At 37.7% G+C, this 22393-nt stretch overlaps 1 protein-coding gene across 7 annotated transcripts in view; it reads left to right on the forward strand.

The window, feature by feature from the left end:
• The window catches only part of PHF21A (PHD finger protein 21A), a 191394-nt gene that overhangs the window by 95453 nt on the left and 73548 nt on the right, over positions 1-22393 (forward strand). The gene's annotated exons all lie outside the window — the stretch shown is intronic.

Genomic DNA, 22393 nt, shown 5'->3' on the forward strand with positions numbered 1-22393 from the left:
AGCTTTTGAGTATGGTGTTAATAAAGTCTCTGGGGAAAAAAATAAGATTATTGCTTTCTTTTCCAGACACTAGTAGGCCTTACAGAAAAAACTAGAGGAAGAGTCTCAGCCAAACCCTTTTGATTTGACCTGCCTCAGAGGGCCTGTTAATCTAAAGAGAAAAGAATCTGCTAACTAAACAATTTAAAATGTATACTGCCTTGTTATGCATGTTTGTTGTTAACTTTTTAGAAAGGTAATGATTTTGTGTAGTCTGCATGAACAGTTAGGTTAGATCCTACCAGACCTCTACCCGGTTGGGTCCTGTGGACTGCCTTTGGGTTCTTGTTTCTAGGCTTCAGCTCCATTACCTTCCCTTCCCCCTCTCTCTCAGCAGATGCTTTCAGGGACCACCGGGGCCCCTTCCAACTGTAATAGTCTATGAGTCTTGCTTTTTTTTTTTTTTTTTTAGCCAAGGAAGTGATATAATCAATCTGAGTTATGCTTTCTTGAAATTAATTTGGCAGCTGTGTATGTAAAGGGAGAAATGGGGTGCCAAAATGTAGTTAGAATCATATTATTGCAGTTTAGGGGTAAGGAAATTATTTCTGACACAAGTAAGGGGCAAGAGGTAGTAGGAAAGGCTGGAATGAACAGTACTGCAGATACAGAACAAGAATCTGCAGGATTACGAATTGATTGACACTAGGCCACAAGGCAGGGGGAGAAAGAATGAGATGATTCTGGGACTTTGAGCTTGGGAAGCTAACAATGTATGGCACATGAGCACTTGATGTAAGTGCTCCCTCATACATAAATTTCTTGTGGACCTTCACTCACTGGTACAGTCTCTAGCTCCTATGGTTCTGCATTATTTGCTATTTAAAACATTTATTTCCTTGTGAGCTAATATGGATAGATGCTGCTGTTCTCTGATCAGTCCTCCCATTCCACCCCAAAATACTAGAAATTGCTAACAGAAACACACACACATACACACATGTACACACAAAATGTGGTTCAAAAGAAATGATATTCAAAGTCTGAAAATTTCAGGTATAGAAAATGTAAGTAAAAATAGTTGAATGAGAGCATAAAATATTACTTGAATGCAAATTTGAGATACAGTGAAAAATTGGTTTATTATGTTTATGATGCAGCTTTTCTTTAAAAGAATGTATTTTAGGGTTCAAAGATCTTGAGTTTTGTGTCCATGGTTGTTTAAAAGTTAAGTTTTAGTAACATCCATAGAGTAGACTAATGAAAAGTAGCTTTTGATACATTTTGGGCTGAAATAAAAAGAGTATTCTCCCCATTGTTTGTTTTTTCAGATTATTATTATTTTTTTAAGTGCTAATATTGAAATCAGAGATTTCAGTCCCTACTGTTTGGTTCAAAGAAGAATCTCATGATCGTAATGCTAGACAAATGTTTAAAATCTGGGCAAATCATATAATTAGAATAAAAGACTGTGCGGTGTCCTCTACTCTTACAATGGAAGAAGCGTTCTTTTTTTAAAAATTTTTTTATTGTTATGTTTATCACCATATATTACATCATTAGTTTTTGATGTAGTGTTCCATGATTCATTGTTTGTGCATAACACCCAGTGCTCCATGCAGAATGTGCCCTCTTTAATACCCATCACCAGGCTAACCCATCCCCCTACCCTCCTACCCTCTAGAACCCTCAGTTTGTTTTTCAGAGTCCATCGTCTCTCATGGTTCGTCTCCCCCTCTGACTTACTCCCCTTCATTCTTCCCCTCCTGCTATCTTCTTCTTTTTCTTTTTTCTTAACATATGTTGCATTATTTGTTTCAGAAGTACGGATCTGTGATTCAACAGTCTTGCACAATTCACAGCGCTCACCATAGCACATACCCTCCCCAATGTCTATCACCCAGCCACCCCATCCCTCCCACCCCCCACCACTCCAGCAACACTCAGTTTGTTTCCTGAGATTAAGAATTCCTCATATCAGTGAGGTCATATGATACATGTCTTTCTCTGATTGACTTATTTCACTCAGCATAACACCCTCCAGTTCCATCCATGTCGTTGCAAATGGCAAGATCTCATTCCTTTTGATGGCTGCATAATATTCCATTGTGTATATATACCACATCTTCTTTATCCATTCATCTGTCGATGGACATCTTGGCTGAAAGAAGCGTTCTTGATTGAAGCAAGAGAGCTTATGGAGAGAAGACTAATTTTCGTTTGTTTGACACTCACTTAAAGAAGTCACAGAATTTAGGGGTGCCTTCGGCTCAGGTCGTTATCCCAGTCGAGCCCCACATTGGGCTCCCTGCTCCGCGGGAAGCCTGCTTCTCTCTCTCTCACTCCCCCTGCTTGTGTTCCCTCGCTCACTGTGTCTTTCTCCGTCAAATAAATAAAATCTTAGGGAAAAAAAAAGAAGTCAGAGAACTTAGAGAGAGGATAGAAACCAAAATGTAGCTTGGTCATATTCTCTGGATAGTTCTTTTCAGAGGCTGGGATTCTTTTTTTTTTTTTTTTTAAAGATTTTATTTATTTATTAGAGAGAGTGAGAGAGAGAGAGAGAACACATGAGACGGGGGAGGGTCAGAGGGAGAAGCAGACTCCCTGCCAAGCAGGGAGCCCGATGCGGGACTCGATCCCGGGACTCCAGGATCATGACCTGAGCCGAAGGCAGTTGCCCAACCAACTGAGCCACCCAGGCGCCCCAGAGGCTGGGATTCTTAACCTGCAGTAGCTTTTAATGTATTAGCAAGATGTTCTCCAGATAGAGTCAGCAGTTTGTTGTTTAGTAGTTGATTCTTTGTCCAAAGCCTGTAGTGAACAACAACCCACTGTATTAGTTGTATATGTCAGGCTTTCTTCCTGCAGCAGAAGGGGTAGTGTATTACATTTCAGTTTTGAGAACAAATTACAGTGAGAAGGATAATTACTAAATCAAGTTATGAAACACTGTCCTAAGAGTCTTCTAAAAACACTTTCATAAATAAAGAGTATTTTATCTGCCTCCCCCTCCCAATTTATGGATTCACATTCCTATTTTCTTATATGCCTTTGATGTTATTTTTACTGTGTAACTGCAGAATAGGTAAGGTAAGTAAAGTTGAAATACTTTTAACTAAAAAAGCATTCCAGTAGTGATTTGTAGTTTTTATTCCAGGTACACTATTGAGAATGACATGGAACTTGTTGCTACTTTTTTAGGTTATATTTAAGGAAATACAGTTTAACAATGAAGACAGTGAAGAACTCTTTGAACCTTAAACTCAAAGGGAACTATAGGACAAAAACAATGTTTTCAGAACAGTTACTTAGTTGGGCGTCTAAATAGAATAGAATGGTGTTTTGGGAACCTATTATGTGAGGAAAAATTCAACTCAAGTAATTGTTAGACTTTGTGAAACTCAGTAAGTATCATGTAGAATTAATCAGTGAAAGAGAATCTCAGAACATTAAGTGCAAAAAATTTGCTGAAGATTATGGGATGAGAAGTTAACATTGACTTCTTGAGTTAACTACTAGATTTCCCTAAAGTTTAGTCCATCATGGCAGACACCACTCCTTTAAGAGCTGCATTTTGTTTTGAAAGGATAAGGTTCAGATTAATAAGCCATGTTCACATCAGCATTGGATTCCGGCTCAGTTTGGAGATCCAATAGGATTGCAAGTGCATTTAACTGTCTGCAGTCATCCTATGTTCGTGTGTCCTTCAGGGGTGTAGTAGTACACAGTTAAAGCTGGTGACAAATTAAAAGACCTTTGAAAGATAAGCTTTTAAAGTATAAAGAAAGTATTTTAGCATATAGACTTTAGCTTTACAGGAAGCCTTAAAGTATAAGGAGGGAAAACATTTTTTTACCAAAAGTAAGTAATGTAATTACTATTCTAATTACGAAAAGTAGAGAGAGAGAGAGAGAAAGGGGATGGGGGCCAGAGGAAGAGGGGGAGAGAGAGAATCTCAAGCAGGCTCCATGCCCAGGATGGAGCCCGATGCAGGGCTTGATCCCACAACGCCAAGACCGTGACCTCAACCAAAATCAAGAGTCACATACCTAACTAACTGAGCCACCCAGACACCTCCAAAACAGTGTATTTTTATTGTAAACCTTCAACTAATTCAGCAAAGCAAAAATTGCCTACAGGCTTAGCACTCAACTGTTAATATTTTGTTGTGTGCAATATTATTATTTTTGTAGAAATTAATGTGAGATTGTTCCAAAAGAACCAAGACTTCGCAGTTAAAAGGTTAGGGACAACTGTGTGTGCATGTACTTGAAAATTGAAATAATTTTGCATCCTGACACCAAACAAATGCTGGGAAGTTTTCTTGATAATTAAGAACACAAGTGTAGTTTTTGGATAAGACAACTTTTTCAAATCCTTTTTTGTTATAACCCCTACAGCCCACCCTTCAAAAAAAAAAATTTGTCCCCTGAGATTCCCAACTCAGGTATTTAGAGAATTAATTACCAGCCTATTAAATAATTCCAGCTGTAGTAAACATTTATCCTGTTTGTATTATTAGGTTGAAGTGAACTGAATTCCTTATTGCCAAAGAAAATGGTAGTTTAGGCTGCTTTCCCTTGGCATAATATAGGGTGTATCATGGATAGGGATTGATGTTTCTGTGGTGTCCAAATAAGATTTCTTAATGTGCTTACTACAAACAGGAAAGTAATATATTGACCACTTTGCTTATTAAGTATCTTTCCAGTGTGAATTATATGCTGAAAGCAGGATAAAGAGAAGATAGGAATCATTTTTTAAAAGGTGTCCCCCTGAATACTGATTTCTGAGAAGGTAGCTTTTCTATCTGGGAACGAAAGATGTCTCCTCATAGCTTTGGCTGTTCTTACGTGATGGAAGATGAGTTGGGAATGTCTTTAGCACTTGGGTATTTTAAAGATCTTAAGCAGTACATTTAGTTGATTGGTTTGCTTCATTCTTGAAAGAGTTGTATGCATTAAAGACTTAATCAAATTGCATTGTATTTTGTGTGTTTCCTGTGCAGGCGTCTGCATTCAGGTGTAGGTAGTACTGTTTTCCAAGCCTAGAAAGGACAGAGTGCTCAGTTGCCTTTATAAAGGCAATTTCTTGGTTGACTGCGATTGAGTGTGGAATTGTAATACTGAGGGCCTAATTTATCACAGAAAATGCAGGAGTGCAAACCTGTTAAACCTCTTATACATGTATAAATAAGGTAAACAATGGCAGATTAGCATGGAATAGCATTTGATGTGAATAATCTTAAAAACAAATTTCCTTGGCCTGTACGTGTTGTACCTGTTAGCACAGAGAAAACTTGTAGAAATCAGTGCATCATCTTTGAAATACAATAAAATCAGGGAGAAAAAGCAGAGTGATGTGAGGCAGCTGCTGCTTGGATTGGCAGCCTATTTATAATCTGGGAGGCTCGTAGCTGGATTGCTGTGCTGTGTGCTGCGCTCTCACACATCAGAGAGGAATGATGATTTGCGTGCATATGTGTGTGTGTTCCTACTCTCAGACTTTTAATTTTTCAGAAAAGGATTCCTTTTCCTGCATAGAAATGGAGCATGCTAGTCTAGCAAAAGCAGATTTTCTGAGTTCCAGACACTCAACAATCTCTCCCCAAGACCTCTTGGGCATTTATCAGTGCTGGGGGAGAGACCTTTGGTGGGCTAGGCATTTAAAGATGTAAGGCCTTCTCAGCATTCTTCATGAGGCTGTCTCTGCTGAGTGAGTGAGTCATGTGGGACAGAATGTCGCATTTCAGTACCTTTTGGCTATCTGCGCACGTTAGACAATAACGATTGCCAAGCCAATGCGTCTCAGGTTTTTTAATTACGGATTTAAATGCCCACAGGAGCTCTGCTCATATGTTAATTCCAGTGTTTGACTTTAAAGGATTTTTTTTTTTTTTTTGCATTTTCTAATTCAGATGATAAAAAGGCAGTCAGCCCTTCAGTATGGAGACAGTTTACTACATAAACTTGTTTGAGGGGCGAGCAGGGTATAGAAGAGGTAGCTAAAGCTTTTCCCTATTTTTATTCTGAGAAGGGGGAAAGTCCTCCTCAGTACTCTTCCTCGGGTTTTATTTTAAAAAGCCAAAATGAGGTATATTAATAAAAATAACCTTGATGCTGTGTCTGCAAAGGATCGTAAGGCGTTGGGATGGCATTCTTAAGTACACGTATTGTCGGCTTTCAGGCACCTTGCGCTATCTACATCATAGCCTGTCTGCAACTGAATTTTCTACCCAGGGCAGTTTTCCCCACGGCATACTCTACTACAAAAACACTTCCTATGCCACAGAGCTTGGGTGTTTCCGAACATTCTAATGGAATTTTAATTTTAAAACTCCATCAAAACACAATTATAGAGATATATCTAACCCCAAAAGCACTGACAATTTAAAAGCCAAATATAAAAGAATTTTGGATATTCTGATATTTTGGTTTATCCTTAGTCCAGTTTGCTCACATAATCATGAATAATTAGAAAGCTGACTTCCTCTGATGCTCCATCAGAGAAATAGAGAAAACAGGACACATTTGAATAAGTAAGAAGGCATCACCTGGGATTTTCTTTGGCTTAAAGGACATTATTGGGACATGGGCAAAATCTACTTTTGAATAAGGTCTCTAGATAATAGCATTGTATCATTATTGATTTTCTGATTTTTTTCCCCTAACATTTTATTATGGAAAGATTTCAAACATAAAATAAGGTTGAAAGAAGTTTATAATGAACATCTGATAGGTCATATACCCATTACCTATACTTGCTCCATCACACATCTGTCTTTGAATCCATCTTATTTATTTATTAGCAAAACGGTAGTAAAGACATATCATGCCTGCAGCTTACGCGAAAATGGCTCAGGGAAAGTGTGTGTGTGTGTGTGTGTGTGTGTGTGTGTGTGTGTGTGTGTGTGTTTAGGGAGAGAGAATAAAACAAATGTGGCAGAGTTGATATCTGGGAAGTCTGGGTGAAAGGTACACAGGAACTCTGTGCCATTCTTACAACTTTTTTGTAAATCAGAAATTATGTCAAAATGAAAAATTTTTTGATTTTTTTTCAAAATGAGAATTTTAAAGAAAAAATGGTATTGTAAGAAAAACACAATCAAATCAGAGTGTCCTCAGGATACCAGAGAATCAATTACTCTTTCTCAGATAAAAGGATTTTTATAGCTCAGAACTGTAAATGGTTAGAGTTTTATTGTTGTCTTATCAGGAGGATGATACCACTACTAACTTAACCTATTATGGAAGGAGTGGAGTTAGTGCTAAAACAGGAATAAAGGTAAAGGGGATATCTGGTTCAACAGCAAGAATTTGACTTTTGCCTAAAAGCCACCTGTAATATTCCCCTGCCTGTTTGTTGGTCATGTCTGAGTGAAGGGGGACACAGTAAGTTTGGACAAAGAAAAAACTCAGTGGAGATAAGCCATAAAAACTTCTCCCTTCTTTCAATCTGTGGTATAATATCGTATTCTCTTGGGAGATGGAGAAAGTTTTATAAAATACTAGGTATGTGTGCCTGAGAGAAAATTCTTCCCCTTCAGCATACCCACATCAGTGTTCTGTCTTTCAGAGAAAACTCCTTGTGTGTAGGCAACGTATACTTATTTCCATAAATTGTCTAGAACAGCACTACACAGTTGATGAGTGGTATCTAATAGTGACAAGATTAAAAAGCAAGAATGGAACAGCCCAGCCTAATGCTCATCTTGAACAGCTTCCTGTGAGGAATTATTTATTGGAAAGGATGGATAGTCAATAATAAGAGATGGTGGCTTTATAGACTAGCCTGGAGGTGTAGGGAGTCATGATGGTAGAGAACAGGGAAATTAAAGAATCATCAGAGCGGCAGGTTCAGTCTGAGAAACATCCCCATGTCTTATACACGTAAATTAAAGTGGAAAGTAAAAAAATAGAGGAGAATCTGAACTTAGATGGTTACATCAGAGAGAAATTTAATATTAAGTGAAAAGCAATGACAAACATTTTTTAATGGAAGAAAAGTGATGTTGCTTATTAATAAATGGAAAACATTTTTATGGGAGAAAGAGGTCTACTAATAAGAAAAAGGAGGAGGAAGGAAGAAAGGGATGTGGGGAGAGAGGGAGGAAGAGAGGGAAGGTTCTGATAGCTTAGATGAGTAAGTGGGAGAATTAGGAGAACCAGAGAAGATAATAACTTAATGGGAGGTAGATTTATGCCTGGATCACCGCATAAATGAGAAGGAAGAGGAAGAAAGCAATCAGTGTTCCAGTTGGCCCAATATATATATAAAATCATAAAGTTGTGAGATATCCTCAGACACCACCTTGTCCTTTCCTTGCTTTCACATTCATTTGCACCTAAACCAAAATTTCCCAAACTGTGTTCCTTGGAACATTAGTGTTGTAACAGTGTTAACAGGTTTTCCATGCAAAAAGCATTCTGCAATTAGAAAATTTTAAGAAATGTTACATATTCTCTACCTCTGAGGTTCTTAATGCACATTATCCATTGAAGATTCTGGGATTCTGTAATAAATTGTTTAACTGCATTTAACTTGATATTTAGCAAATTATTTTCCAGGAACACACCACTGTTCTCATGACACAGTTTGGGAATGCTGACCTAACCCTTTCGCAGGGCAGGCAGTCTTCCTTCTTAATTTCTTCATTTGTTTTTGGAAATGGATTTTGGTACTTCCCAAATGTTAGTCTAGTTCCTGACATGTTTAAATCCCTTCTGCTTAGTCCTCTGGCTCCGTGCAGAGTAGTAGCCTTGTGCAGGACAGACTCGCACGCTGTTCAGAATGGGAGGGGCCTGGGTATCAGCCCCTTTGCCATCCCCCGGCCGGCCTTACGGAAGGTCAGGAAACCAGCGATGCTCGCGCTTACACTGGGACCTTTCTACATCACTTTTTTCTTTCCCAGACCAAGTAATACCAATTCTTTTAACTTTTCCTCTATTTATTTCCTAATCTTTTCTCTCATTATTTATACTCAGCCTAGGTAAACTGTAGTAGAAACTAACAGAACGAAGTTTTGTTGTGCAGTAGAAACATCACAAAATCACATGTGTATGATGAACTTTTACTTCTTTTTTGTCATTCTCTCATTTGTTTCTCTCCTTACCGCATTTGTGTCTCTTTAAAGAAGAGAGCATTGACTTCCGATTGTCTCTGTTGCGCTGGCACACCCCACGTGCACACGCAGGTCTTTTCTGTTCACACTTAGTATGATGCCTGCATTTTCTCTTCTTGTGCTGGGTTTTTATTTTTCTTGCCAAGGGAATTATTCTCTCCCTCCTGAGGAATTCTTGAAATGTGAGCTTGAAGAAGATAAAGGTCTCTGTCTTTTGACTATTTTCTATGGCACCTTCTGTGATGCGTGGCCCAGTGTGATACCATTCACGGATTCAGGACACTGATGGAGGTGGTGGTGTGTGCTTGCTAATCGTTAAAAATTTGGTGAAGGTATTTCAAAAATCGAATGGTCCCTTCCATGTATTTGAAATGCTTAAGTTAGAGACAATCTTTTTTGATTATGATTATCATGGGTTTGGCACATCAGCATTCAAGACAGGTTACCTTTGGATTTGAAGTCTGTACCCTTGGTGCAGGTCCTAAGAGATAGTTTAAGATATAGGGAGCTGGGAGTCCTGTTCATGTTAGAAATTTCATAACTTCTGGAGGTAAATAGGACCAAAGAGAATATTATTTTATATTCTAGATCATCAGATGGTGTTAGAAACACGGGGAGCAGAAAAAGTGAAAGTAGGAGCCAGGCGTGTTGAGGGTCTGCTGTAAAAGACATGGCAGACACATGCCCTGTGAGACTGTCACCCACTGCATATGTACAAGGTGCTTCCTTCCTGCTGCTGCATGAAGACCAATCGAACAATGTCAGAGCCAGCTCTCCTGTTCTTTGGTGGCAGTTCTAATGAAAAATTGGTTTGCTGCAGGATATAAGCAGCCACTTAAGGGAATTCTAGTATTGTCCCCAAACATGTCACAGGATCTTACTCTGCAGATGCAATATGTGTGAATGAAATGCCATGTCTGAGAATGTCAACAGGGAACAAAAGAAGACATTAGGAAATGATTCCACTGATGGCACAAAATAGGGACCAGATCCAAGAAAAAGTAATCCTATTGCCAATCAGAGTATTTTTGAGGGGCAGAGTTGCCCATTTACTGGTAGTAAATAGCCAGGATAAATAAAATGGAAGTAATGGAAAACCTGCTTTCACTAGAGTCTCTTTGCTTTTCGGAATTGGCCTAAGTTCCTGTTGTTCATGTCAAGCCATGTCTTCAAACTGATGGCCAAAATAAAGGGAGTTAAAATGTTGAGAATGCTGGTCTGCCCTCGAAGGACAAGAGTCTGTGACATGAGGGCTAAGATTATTAGGAAGTCTGAAAGTCAGGTGCATGCTGGGTTTTCTGCTGCTTATGGTTACATGGTCCTTTTCTGCCTAGGAGGTATAACTCACGTTTTACTTGCTTCCATAGTTCAGTGTTGTGCTATCCTTTCTAGGGCATTGCTGCTGTTTAACTCTCAAGCAGAAATACAAAAACAAAGCCAGTCAAATCCAAACAGAATGATGGGACTCAATTTCATCTCTAAGACTGGAATGTAGTCTAACTGCCCGATAAGTTAATTCAAAAGCAAAGCATTTAGGTCTTGAAAAATTTTGTTTCAAGTGGTGGATTGAGTGGAATTTATAGCATCAGTAAGAACATGATACTTTGTAATACTGACTCCAGAACTTACTCAGAAGTATGGCAGAGTATCTCTAACTAAATTCTTCTGATCCCTACTGTAGGCAGACTTTGCCTGTATTGGCCATATATGGGTGTTTGGGCCTGGTTTAATCCTACTTAGTTTATAAAGGCCATCTTATTTTTTGGCATGGCATGCATATTTACCAATAAAAGTTAGCTTCTAGGCTAATCTAGATCTCAAATGAAAAAAAATTAAGATTGATTTGATGTGATGCTTAATTTTGATATGAGTTTATTTGAAACTCAGAGCCCAAACTCATCAAAAAGTGCCTTTACTGCCAAGTTCAAAAGCTGACAGTCTTTTCTCCTGTCTCCTGGAAAGCATTAAAAAGCAGATCTTTCTTTTCCTCTTCAAAGAAGATAAAGCAAAAAACCGATAACTGAGAAGTTAGCATCCACAAAAGTTGGAATATAGAGTATGCAAGTTTCAAAGTCTCCAAATTAAAAACAAAAACAAAACAAAACACCCAAGTAGACTAAGTTTCCAGAATGGGAAGGGGTTATTTTAATTCTTTTTCTTGCCTTATTTTTGACCAACTCAGTTTGTCTTTAAGTACAATTTTAGCTTCTGACATGATTTGTGTGTTCTTGCTGCTTACAGTGATGATACATTGATTTTGTCATAAAAAGTCTTGCACTGGGTTGCATTGCTCTGAGATGTTATTTTAGAAATTGGTGATATGCATCTGTGAGAGCGTGTCACGGTATGCAGTAAGCAGTGCCATTAAGCGGGTTATTGCCATCTGCTCCTACCTGCAGTCATCCTCAGTACAGCATCATTTTTTTCCTACAAGCATCAATTGCTGTCTATTTTCTTTTTCTAATATAATTTGGTGTCCATTTCAGGATTTTGTTCATATTTGCCAAACTGTCTATTGCCAAGTCATGTGATATATACTTGTAATTGTATGGAATCCCTTCCATAAGAAAATGAGTCAAATAGGTTAGTGAGATTTTAAAGGCATTTGAATGGACACATAAATTAAATTATGCACAGACAGATATTTCAGGATAGCTGTTTTCTCTGAACTGACAAGAGATGAAGTTCTCAGACGATTTTCTTTCAATTTTAGGAAGATTCTTCCCGCCCTGCCCTCCCCCCTAGATTGCCCAACTGGCCCAGCACCTCAGAGGCTAAATGGTAATAGTATGTGTTCTGAAGGTGATGATGAGCTTGAGCCCAAACCCTGAGGATGCCCAACCCATCAGGTCATTCCCCATTCTGGGGAAGTACATTTTGATGCTTTTATAAAAAGGGAGCTTTTGAAGCATAGGACACATTTTTTTTAACCCCTACAGTTAAATTAATTTAACTAACCAGGATAGCAAATTTTCCTTTTTGCACCAGTTGAGATTACAAAATTGAAAAGGAAAAGTATAATAATGACATGCAGTTCGGGCAGCTGATTGCATTGTACTTTGCTATTTGATGGTCTTTTCTATTGAACCCTACCTTATTTTTAAGGAAAAGATTAGTTTTTCCTATCAGTCTACATATTTACAATGAACAAAACCATTGGCATTTTGATTTGTGTAATCTTTGTTAATTTTATAGAAATTAGGAAGAAAACATTACAGTGAAAAAAGATAATGATCTCTTTCCCAGTTTGGGGTTTTTTTGTTTTGTTTTGTTTGTTTGTTTTTTAATTTTTTTATTGTTATGTTAATCACCATATATTACATCATTTGTTTTGGTGTAGTGTTCCATGATTCATTGTTTGTTCATAACACCCAGTGCTCCATGCAGAATGTGCCCTCTTTAATACCCATCACCAGGCTAACCCATCCCCCTACCCTCCTCCCCTCTAGAAACCTCAGTTTGTTTTTCAGAGTCCATCATCTCTCCTGGTTCGTCTCCCCCTCTGACTTACTCCCCTTCATTCTTCCCCTCCTGCTATCTTCTTCTTTTTCTTTTTTCTTAACATATGTTGCATTATTTGTTTCAGAAGTACAGATCTGTAAGACTGTTGAATCACAGATCTGTTTGTTTTTTTAAGAGCAAATCTAGAGTTCTTCATTGTCAGGAATTTTAGCTTACCAAATTGCTTCATGGAGCCCCACCACCACAGGTAGATAGAGTATGTTCTGTCTACACTCACAGGCAAGAAAAGAGCGCATCCAGGGGCTGTCAGTAAGGACTGGTCTGCACTCTTACTAGCTTTTAGTATTCTCCGATATCTCCTATATCTTTACTTATTCTGAGTTTTGCTAAAATAATTTCATTTTTCACCGTACTAGAGCTGAGAAGATAGCACATGTATCCCGTAAAAATCAACAAGTACACATTTTCATGAATTGAAGTTTTAGTTTATTTTTTCTGTACATGTTTATTTAATTTTATTTTTGCTGATTTTTGTAGGCATCATGATATTTCAACCCTAAGTAAATACTTCAGCATTTATCTCGAACATAGCCACAGTATCACACTTAGGACATCTAAGATTGCTACAGGGGCGCCTGGGTGGCTCAGTCGTGAGTTCAAACCCCATGTTGGGCATGGAGCCTACTTTAAAAAAAAAATTTCCAATCCATTGTTTATACTTTCGTAAAATACAATAATACTAATTACTAGAGAAAAGAAACTTAAAAATAGCATATCACATATCTTATTAGATTTAACTTGTTAAGTTTAACAGACATAAATTTACTTTGTCACATTTCTGTAAAAGTTTACAAATGTTTACTTCTCAGTTTTTTTACTTACCTCACCACGTATCGATAACAGTTTACAGATGAGCGTGGGTCATGGATTATACTTTTGGGTAGCTCTAGTGTCATACTTACAGTTCCCTAGTAGGCAACCATTATGTTCTCTAAAAGCCTTTTTATTTTTATTCCAAGATCCAGTCAAGGATCACACATTGCATTTGGTTGCCATTTCTCTTTGATATTTAACCTACAACAGTTTCATGGCCTTTTGGGGGCAGGAGGTGGGGGCGGGGCGATGGATGGGAATGTTTCATTTGTTGACATTTTTGAAGCGTCCAGGGCAGTTGCAATGCTGAATGCCTTGCGGTTTTATCTGGTTGTTTCTTCATGATTAAATCCACGTTAAATGTTTTTTTTTTTTGCTTAGAGTACATTGTGCCTTCATCACAGCAGGGCACATCATGTCCATTTGCCATTAGTCATTCGTGATCATTGATCATTGGTTGGGATAGTGTCTGTTTAGTTAGTTTTTTAAGTGCTGTAGGTCTGCATTCTAGTTGATAGAATCATATAATTGCTCTGTTCAGTTTAACAAACATCTGTGAGAGCTACCAACTTCCAAGCAATGGACTGCAAAAAATGAGCAAGACCTAGACTCTCTTGTTCTCAAGGCACACACAGCATAGTAGTAGTTCATGTTTGAACTACAAATTGAAGGATGAAATAGATCCTGGTACATCCCGTCATAGAGTTATAAGCAGGGTATTCTCCAGTTACAGAGAAAGGAGATATTAATCCTGAGTAGGGGATTAGGGAAGGGTGTATGTAAAAAACGGTGTTTGTTGTTCTGGGTCTTCAAGAATGGGTGAGGTTTAGACGGGTAGGAGAGGTGCTGGATAGAAAGGGACGGAATAATTTAAGCAAAGGTGCAGAGGCAAGAAAAAGCATTTCAAGTTACAGACATAGTGAATAATTCAGAGTAGTTGAAGGAATGGCTATAGTGGGAGATGAAATACAGTTGTCAGGGGCCTTTAATGCCTCACCTAGGAGTATAGGCTTTATTCCATAGTTACTAGGGAGAAGACGTGGGAAATTTTAAGCAGAGAAATGACATGGTGAGATCCCTTTTTTGAGAAAGACTGTTCTATCAGCAAAGGGATCTATCTGCTCTTAGATGGGAAAGATACCAGTTAGGAAGATGTTATAAATTGTCCTAGTAAGAGGACTGAATTACAGTAGTGGGACAGAAGTACAAAACCGTGAGGGAACTAATTAGATGTAAGGGGTGAGGGGGAGGATGGAGTGAATGTGTCTAGGATTCCCAGCTTGAGCTGTTAGGGGGTTATTAAGATAGGAAACTGCAAGAGGGGGAAAAACAATGATGCGTTTCGTCTTGAGCAGGCCAGATTTGAGGTGTCAGTGAGGCATTAAGATAGAAATGTTTGTCATATGATTAGAAGGGGGTTCCAAGAGAGGTCAGAGCTAGAGACATTTATTGACCTAAACCATGTCCCAGGCACTGCGCTAGGTACTTTATATAGGGTTACCTCATTTAATTGTCACAGCAGCCCTGTGAAGTACATACTGTTATTCCCATATAAGAGGTGAGTAAACTGAGACTGAAGTTAATTAACTTGCCTGAAGCCAGCTAGTCATACAGGCCAGAATTCTTTCCAAGGTGTGTGGTCTTCCATTGTTCCATGGAGATAATTGCAGCATTGAGATTGACTGTAGTTAACCCAGTGAATAAGTATAGAAAGGGGCCTGGGTTAGAAACTTGAAAAGCATCTGAATATGAGAAAATCTAAACTTAAAGGAGCTTTCAATACCATGGGAAAGAGAATCAAGACAATAATGACAGATGAGCAGAGGGTTCCAGGAAGAGCATGGTCAATGGTGCAACTGCACAAAGAGGTCAAGAAAGACAGAGATAGTGTTTGAGGAAAATTGATAGCTGATCACATAAGGGTGAATAGAAGGTGGGGGTAAAGACAGCATGAACTCAGGCTCCAGTAGTAATGAGCAGCTCAGGAATAGATATTGTCAGGATCAAAAGGAAGAGGAGGTCTAGTGCAAGGGAGAGCATAATGGAAGTAGTTTACCATGGGTCTCAAGATGCATAGGAGGTACTGAAGCCATGATTGGCTGATAGTCTGGAAGTCTATACATAGAGAAGGGCCTAGAGTGTGCACTTTGCTTCTAATTTTTGTGCATAAAGTTTGAAAATTAATGTTACACTAGGGGTTCCTGGGTGGCTCAGTCGGTTAAGTGTTTGACTCTTGATTTCGGCTCAGGTCATAATCTCGGGGTCCTGAGATCAAGCCCCACCTTGGGCTCTGTGCTGGGCATGGAGTTGGTTTAGGATTCTCTCTCTCTCCCTCTCCCTCTGCCCTTCCCCCTGCTCATGTGCGCATGCATGCACTCTCTTTCTCTCTCTCAAATAAATAAATAAAAAATAAAATCTTTTAAAAATCTTTTTAAAAATAAAAAATTAGTGTTATACTAAAGAAGCTTTTGGTCTTTCTGTTTTGATGGGTTGCATATACAGCTTTAAAATTAAAAGAAGGCAAAAAATAGGGGAGTAAGAGGGGGAGACGAACCATGAAAGATGATGGACTCTGAAAAACAAACTGAGGGTTCTAGAGGGGAGGAGGGTAGGGGGATGGGTTAGCCTGGTGATGGGTATTAAAGAGGGCACATTCTGCAATGAATCATGGAACACTACATCAAAAACTAATGATGTAATATACGGTGATTAACATAACAATAAAAAATTTTTAAAAAAAGAAGTCAAGAATTTTTTTTTAAGATTTTATTTATTTATTTATTTGACAGAGAGAGAGAGAGAGGGAACACAAGCAGGAGGAATGGGAGAGGGAGAAGCAGGCTTCCCACCGATCAGGGAGCCTGACGCGGGGCTCCATCCCAGGACCTTGAGATCATGACCTGAGCCAAAGGCAGACGCCTAACCACTGAGCCACCCAGGCACCCCAAAAGAAGGCAAAAAATTAATAGTAATTCCTTCATTTTTGAAGTCAATCAGTAAATAAAACTGCTCTGAAACTTCCCCCTGCCAACCTCATGGACATCCACATTTTTTGCTTTGGGGAAATTTTGTTAGCTAAAGACATTGCCTGAAATAACATCTCTATTCTGCAGAAGTCAGAGAAGAAAAAGGATCTCAGCCAAAACTCTTTCATGAATTTAGAAATGAAAAGCAATGTTTAGTACCAAGTGAGAGATGTCATGAAATACTAGACTTCAAGAGCCAGAAGATATCTTAGAAATCTCCAGTCTTCTTATTTCAACAATTGGTTCATTGAATGCTTCTTGAACACCCTATCACTAGCTAGGCTGAAAAGTGAAGTTACCAGTTGAAACAGTCCATTCTTGTCTTCAAGGAACTCTAAATCCAGTGGGAAGTTCAAAACGCCCAGTTACTCCATTAAGAAATTTAGCGAAGTTCCTTAACTATTTGTTAAATGAATGGAAAAAAATCCATGTTTTAATTGATATCCTCAGGCCACATGGTTTTCAAATTAAGTGATTATATAATCTGATACAGCTATCACATGCTTTCCTAATAAAATTAATATTTATTTTTTTTAAATTTTTAAAAGGTTTTTTAAATTTATTTATTTGACAGAGAGATAGCACAAGTAGGCAGAGAGGCAGGCAGAGGGAGAGGGAGACACAGGCTCCCCGCTGAGCAGGGAGCCCGACGTCGGGCTCGATCCCAGGAGCCTGAGATCATGACCTGAGCTGAAGGCAGCTGTTTAACCAACTGAGCCACCCAGGCGCACCTAAAATTAATACTTAAAAAAACAACAAAAAAGAAATTTAGCGACAAAGGGGAAAGAGAACTATAGTTTAGTGGATGCCCATTTTTTTTTTTAGGTACTCTACTGATTGCACACTTCATTTTCACCCCTCAAGAAAGAGAAGGAGAATGAACAGCAGACTGAGAGAGAGAGAGCGACAGAGAGAGAGTTTTTCATACAGAAGAGACTTATGCTTATTTATATAGTTGGAGGGGAAGGAGCCAGTGAAGAGAGAGATACTGTGCACTATTTGGTTACTTTTATTACTCCAGTGCACCCAGCAAGTCGGCCTTACAAATCAACTAATCATTATTACTCCCCATCCACTGGGTTAGGGTGGGAAGCTAGTTAGGGGAGGGGGACAGTAAACTTCCAAAATAAAAGGTAAAGAGAGGTACAAACATAGAATTATTTTGACTTCTTGGTCTCTAGTTCTATGGGCCAAGGCTTTTGCACACTGGCTTAGGATATCTGCTGTTTGTTTCTTCCGGGGCCAAGAGTATTTTTATTTTTGTTTTATGATTATTGCTGACTTGCAGTATTATAAATTACCAAAAGATGAGACCCAAAAAAACATACTCCAAAGTCAAATATAATTTAATTTTGAGTTATCCACACCACTATTCCCAGCACTGTTGTAAAGCAGGAAAGAACGTAGGCATTAGAGTCAGAAAACAAAGATTTGAATCCTGTTTCTGTCATGTAGCAGTGTAATTTTGGACAAATCATTAAATCTCTTTGAGCTTCACTTTAGTCTTCTTTAAAATAAATAGTTTCCCAGGATTTTTGTGAGGTACAAATAACATGTACTTAAAAGGCTTTGTAAACTGTAATGTCAGTTATATTTATAGGATCCTGACATTTTTTAAATAGTTGTATATCTGGGACTGGTACTATACCTGTTTCCAGATGACTTAATCATTGAATTATTAAATCTCCATTATTAATTTTCCTTACACATACTGCAGAGTCTGCTTTGTGGATATGGGTATAAATCTGGAGAAAGCGTTAGATTTTGTCTTAAAAGATTATTCTTATTCCTGCGATTAACTCTCAAATCAGGTGTATGTTTTGCCATCTTAGAAGGTAATCTATTGTTAAATGACTAAATGAATGTTCCTCTGACATCTCTAAATTTTTTGATTCTGGACTAGAAGTAGGAATGGTCTCTTATTGAAAGCTGACCAAATTGGGGTATTTATTTAAATAATGAAAATGCTGAAGTCTGAAATGGCTCATTGTGAGCTCAACTTCTTTTCCCAGATTATAATGACTGATGGTCCATCTCTTCTTTCAAGGAAACCCTGAGTACCTAATTGTATAGCCCAGAAAAATGCAAGGTGGTGGAAGAGTTAACATTAGATGAAATGCCCTTATCCTCAGGGGTCACACATTCTGGGTCAAAAGACAAACGCGTGTATTTAAAACATTTAATAAGAAGAATCCTTGCTGTCTCTTGGATTAAGAGCATGCATGGGCTCTGGCACCAGACTGCCCAGAGTTAGAATCCTGCCTTTCTGGCTCTGCCACTTACTGCCTTGGGAACCTTGGGAAGTTACTTAACTTTTCTGTGCTTCAGTTTCTCCATCTGTAAAATGAGATACTAACAGTACCTATCTTAGAAGAATTGCTTTGCAGATTAAATTATATAATACATAGTTAATGTGCTTAGGACTGTGCCTGCTAGTAAGCACTCTATAACTGTTTTCAGCTACTATTACTATTATATGCTTAGATGTTAAATTGAATGATTCAGACATTTGGTGAAATAGGCTTCCACAGATCATTCTAGGCAGGAAGAGTAAAGAAAAGTTTTACAGAGGAGTTGAGACTTAACCAGAACCCTCAAGGGTGGATGGACACACAGAGGCAGAGGAGTGAAAGAAAGGGTACTTCAGGCCCAGGCACCATCATCAACAAAAGCTTCAAAATGGGAGCCAATTTGTTAAGTTCACTGAGCTGGGAAGAGACGAATTTTTTCGAAGGATCTAATTAAGATGGAGGGACAATATGGGTCAGATCAGTGGTGGAATGAGAGTGGATAAGGCAGATAAGATTATTAGGCTGAAAATAGCATTTTTCAGTTTGCATTCACATTTATTCACTTAAATTTAACACTTGTTCAGATATATTTATGTAAGAGAAATATACACTATGTTGTTATTTTTATTCATATTTTTATTTTACAAATACATACACTGGAACTCAGAGAGGTATAACTTGTCCAGCAGTGTAAGGTTTTCATACTCTAAACCCAGCCCCATTTCATCATATCTTACAGTTTCTTTTCTTTGACTAGATGTACAGGTAGACTTGACAGTCAACCTAGCCAGTCAAGGAAGGCTCTTTCCCCATATTCTACCATTGACCCCTGGAGTATCTTTTAGGCTATTGACATTTTTCTAGTGAAGCAAATCTGGGTCAAGGTGGGATATATCATCCATTTCCTGACTCCATCAGGAAAGGAAGAGAGGAGTTTAGATTAAATTTAGCTAATCTTTTCAGAACGCAGGCCATGTAAGGTTCATAGTGGCCCAGGTATGCTTTACAATACAGAACTCCCCTCTATACTTTCTTTAATAAGGACACACAGGTATACACAGACACACACATACAAAGGAGAATTTCCATGTCCTTGAAGATATCACACATGTTGCTAAATTTGATCGAATTATCATCTAAGCATTATTCTAGATTATCAGTCTAATATTGACATGGTAGAGCATAAGGGAGAGACATGTAAACAAATACACGGTGCAGGGGAAGATGCCAAAATCTTAAAAAGTTAACATTTCCGCTTAGAAGATGGAATAGTTTGCAGGTTACTTTCCTGAACTTCACTTTACATGAATTCCTACCTACTAGTGAGTAGAAAAACAGTGAACACATTTTATTTGAAATTCCTGTATGTTCTTACCCAGAGCATGGTAATCCCAAGAAGTGCCAAAGAAGTAGAAGCAGATACGCTGTCAGGCAGGTAAATGACATAGTAACACTGATCACTGGGCCTGTACCTTACAAGAGACTCTGACGTTCCGTGGAGGAGCAAAGTGGAGAAGCCCATTATCCTGAGATTTGCAAATGATAAAAATAAATCACACTTGTGGAAATTAAAGAAAGATTATTTCCATCATTAGGTTATGGGGAGGATCCACATCTTTTTTTCTCATCAATTTTTGGGTTAAATTATGTAACTAAATCAAAATTATGATGGATTTAATGCTCATGGTAGCAGTTTATTTTTAATGTGAAGAAAATTAACAATAAAACTACGATGAAAGGTAGTTGTAAGTATCTCCTGCAAGGTGCCACCAGTTCCTTGCTTCAGATCTCTGTCTGGGCTCCTTGAAAGGCCGGGTCCCTTCTTTATCTCTTAGAACCTCATCATCACTTGACATGTTTCTGGGCACATGGTGAGTATACAGTGAGCTAGTGTTGACAGATGAGACATTCACATCATAGTCATAAGAAAAATAACTTTTTTGATTAGTCACTCCAGATTTAAGTGTTTTTATAACAGAATCATCTGTAGAACAACATTGCAAGATCGCTTTAAAGATTATAACTTTAAATAAACCTATTAAATAAATAATAGGTATTATTATTGTTTTTTTTTAATTTTTATTGACTGGATATTGTTTTGAATTTGACTTTGCACTTTTCTGAGATCTTTGAAAATATAAATTATTAGTACATATTGATTAATATTTTGTGCCTTTCAAGAATAGAAATATTCCTTTCTAAGTGAGGATTGCTCATCTTAAAATATTTTTGTGCCATTTTTATTGTAGACAGGTTTACCACATTCTTATAGTAGGCATTCAAGGTAGTACACTTATTAGTACAAGTGTATATATATTTTAAAAACAAGGCATTTGACCAATTGAATAGATTGTAGTAACCTGGAGTAAACTAGATTCAGTTGAAATCTCACTGATCCCACTAGATGGCGTTAATTCATTAAGTGATAACTCCATCTAACTGAAGCAGACAGCCTCCTCTGTGGTTGAACTGATCATGAGTATCTTTAGAGGTTGAGTGTAATGGTACATTCTTAGACTCCTTGCTATTTATATAGAGTGATTTGTGGAGGTTATTTGGTAATATTAGGAAGATCTGAAGGCTGAGAGCAGATTTATTCAAACTAAAAAACTGTAATCTACAATATTTTGTTAGGTGCTTGTTAATTCTAGCTTTGACTTAGCCTTTACCTTAGTTGTATATCCTGCTGAAAGATTCTGAACTTACTGTTTTCTCATAGTTTATTACCTTGTTATCATACTTCTTGTTTGGGCTTCTGGAAACATTGGAAAACAATTGAAAATGGGAAGCAGTTACTTCTTAAAGCTCATAGTTTATAACAGGTTTAATTTTAAAGTCATTTGGTTCTTACAGGAATTGGATCAACAGTGATCCATTTGTAGGTTATTCTGGTTCTTTAGTCATAAGTGCAAAATAAAATGAACATCCCAATTCTTTAATTCTTTCTTGTCTGAATTTGAATTATTATCTATAAAGATTTAAAAATTAAATTTAAAATAAAGTTTAAAAATTGTGTTCTACCACAGTCATTTGTAGGCTTTAAATTATTAAGCTATTTTATTTATGCTTTATGTCTTTCTCTTTTTAAGAGTTCTGAAGTGAAAATTTTTAAAGAAATGATGAATATATTTCACATGCAAAAAAGTCATTCCAGATTTCATTAGAAGTGATTTTTTTTCCTTATGATCAGATTCACACAGCTAGAGTAAAATTGTTTCAAAATTGATGGGATGATCCATCTTGAACCATAGAGGCTTAATTGTGCTACAAATATTATTATTTTATTCATTGCCCATGGGGAGTAAGTGGTTGGTGCTGATGGTTCCCTTCATGTTTATTTAACTATTCCAGTGTGAAGCAGTTCAGATTTCTTAGTTAAAAAGATTGCCGATAGTTTCATTCACTGGTTGTAATAAAAAGCTGAGAACAATCAAGGTCTTTTGCCAATACAGTCAAAATGACCTGTTTTATAAGTCACAACAGGAAGGTCTGAATATTTGGTACCCATTAATCAAATTAATATCTCAAATGAGGATTTTGCTTTTTCTTAGGATCTGAGAAAGCTTTAACCAAAAAAAAACAGCTTAAGGTTATCTTAGGAATGTTGTATAAACAAGGCATAACTATTTTGTGACTGATTT

The sequence above is a fragment of the Eumetopias jubatus genome, unplaced genomic scaffold (assembly GCF_037043125.1).
Source record: "Eumetopias jubatus isolate StellerSeaLion01/CBP00866 unplaced genomic scaffold, mEumJub1_p1.0 scaffold_13, whole genome shotgun sequence".
Taxonomy (NCBI): Eukaryota; Metazoa; Chordata; class Mammalia; order Carnivora; family Otariidae; genus Eumetopias; species Eumetopias jubatus.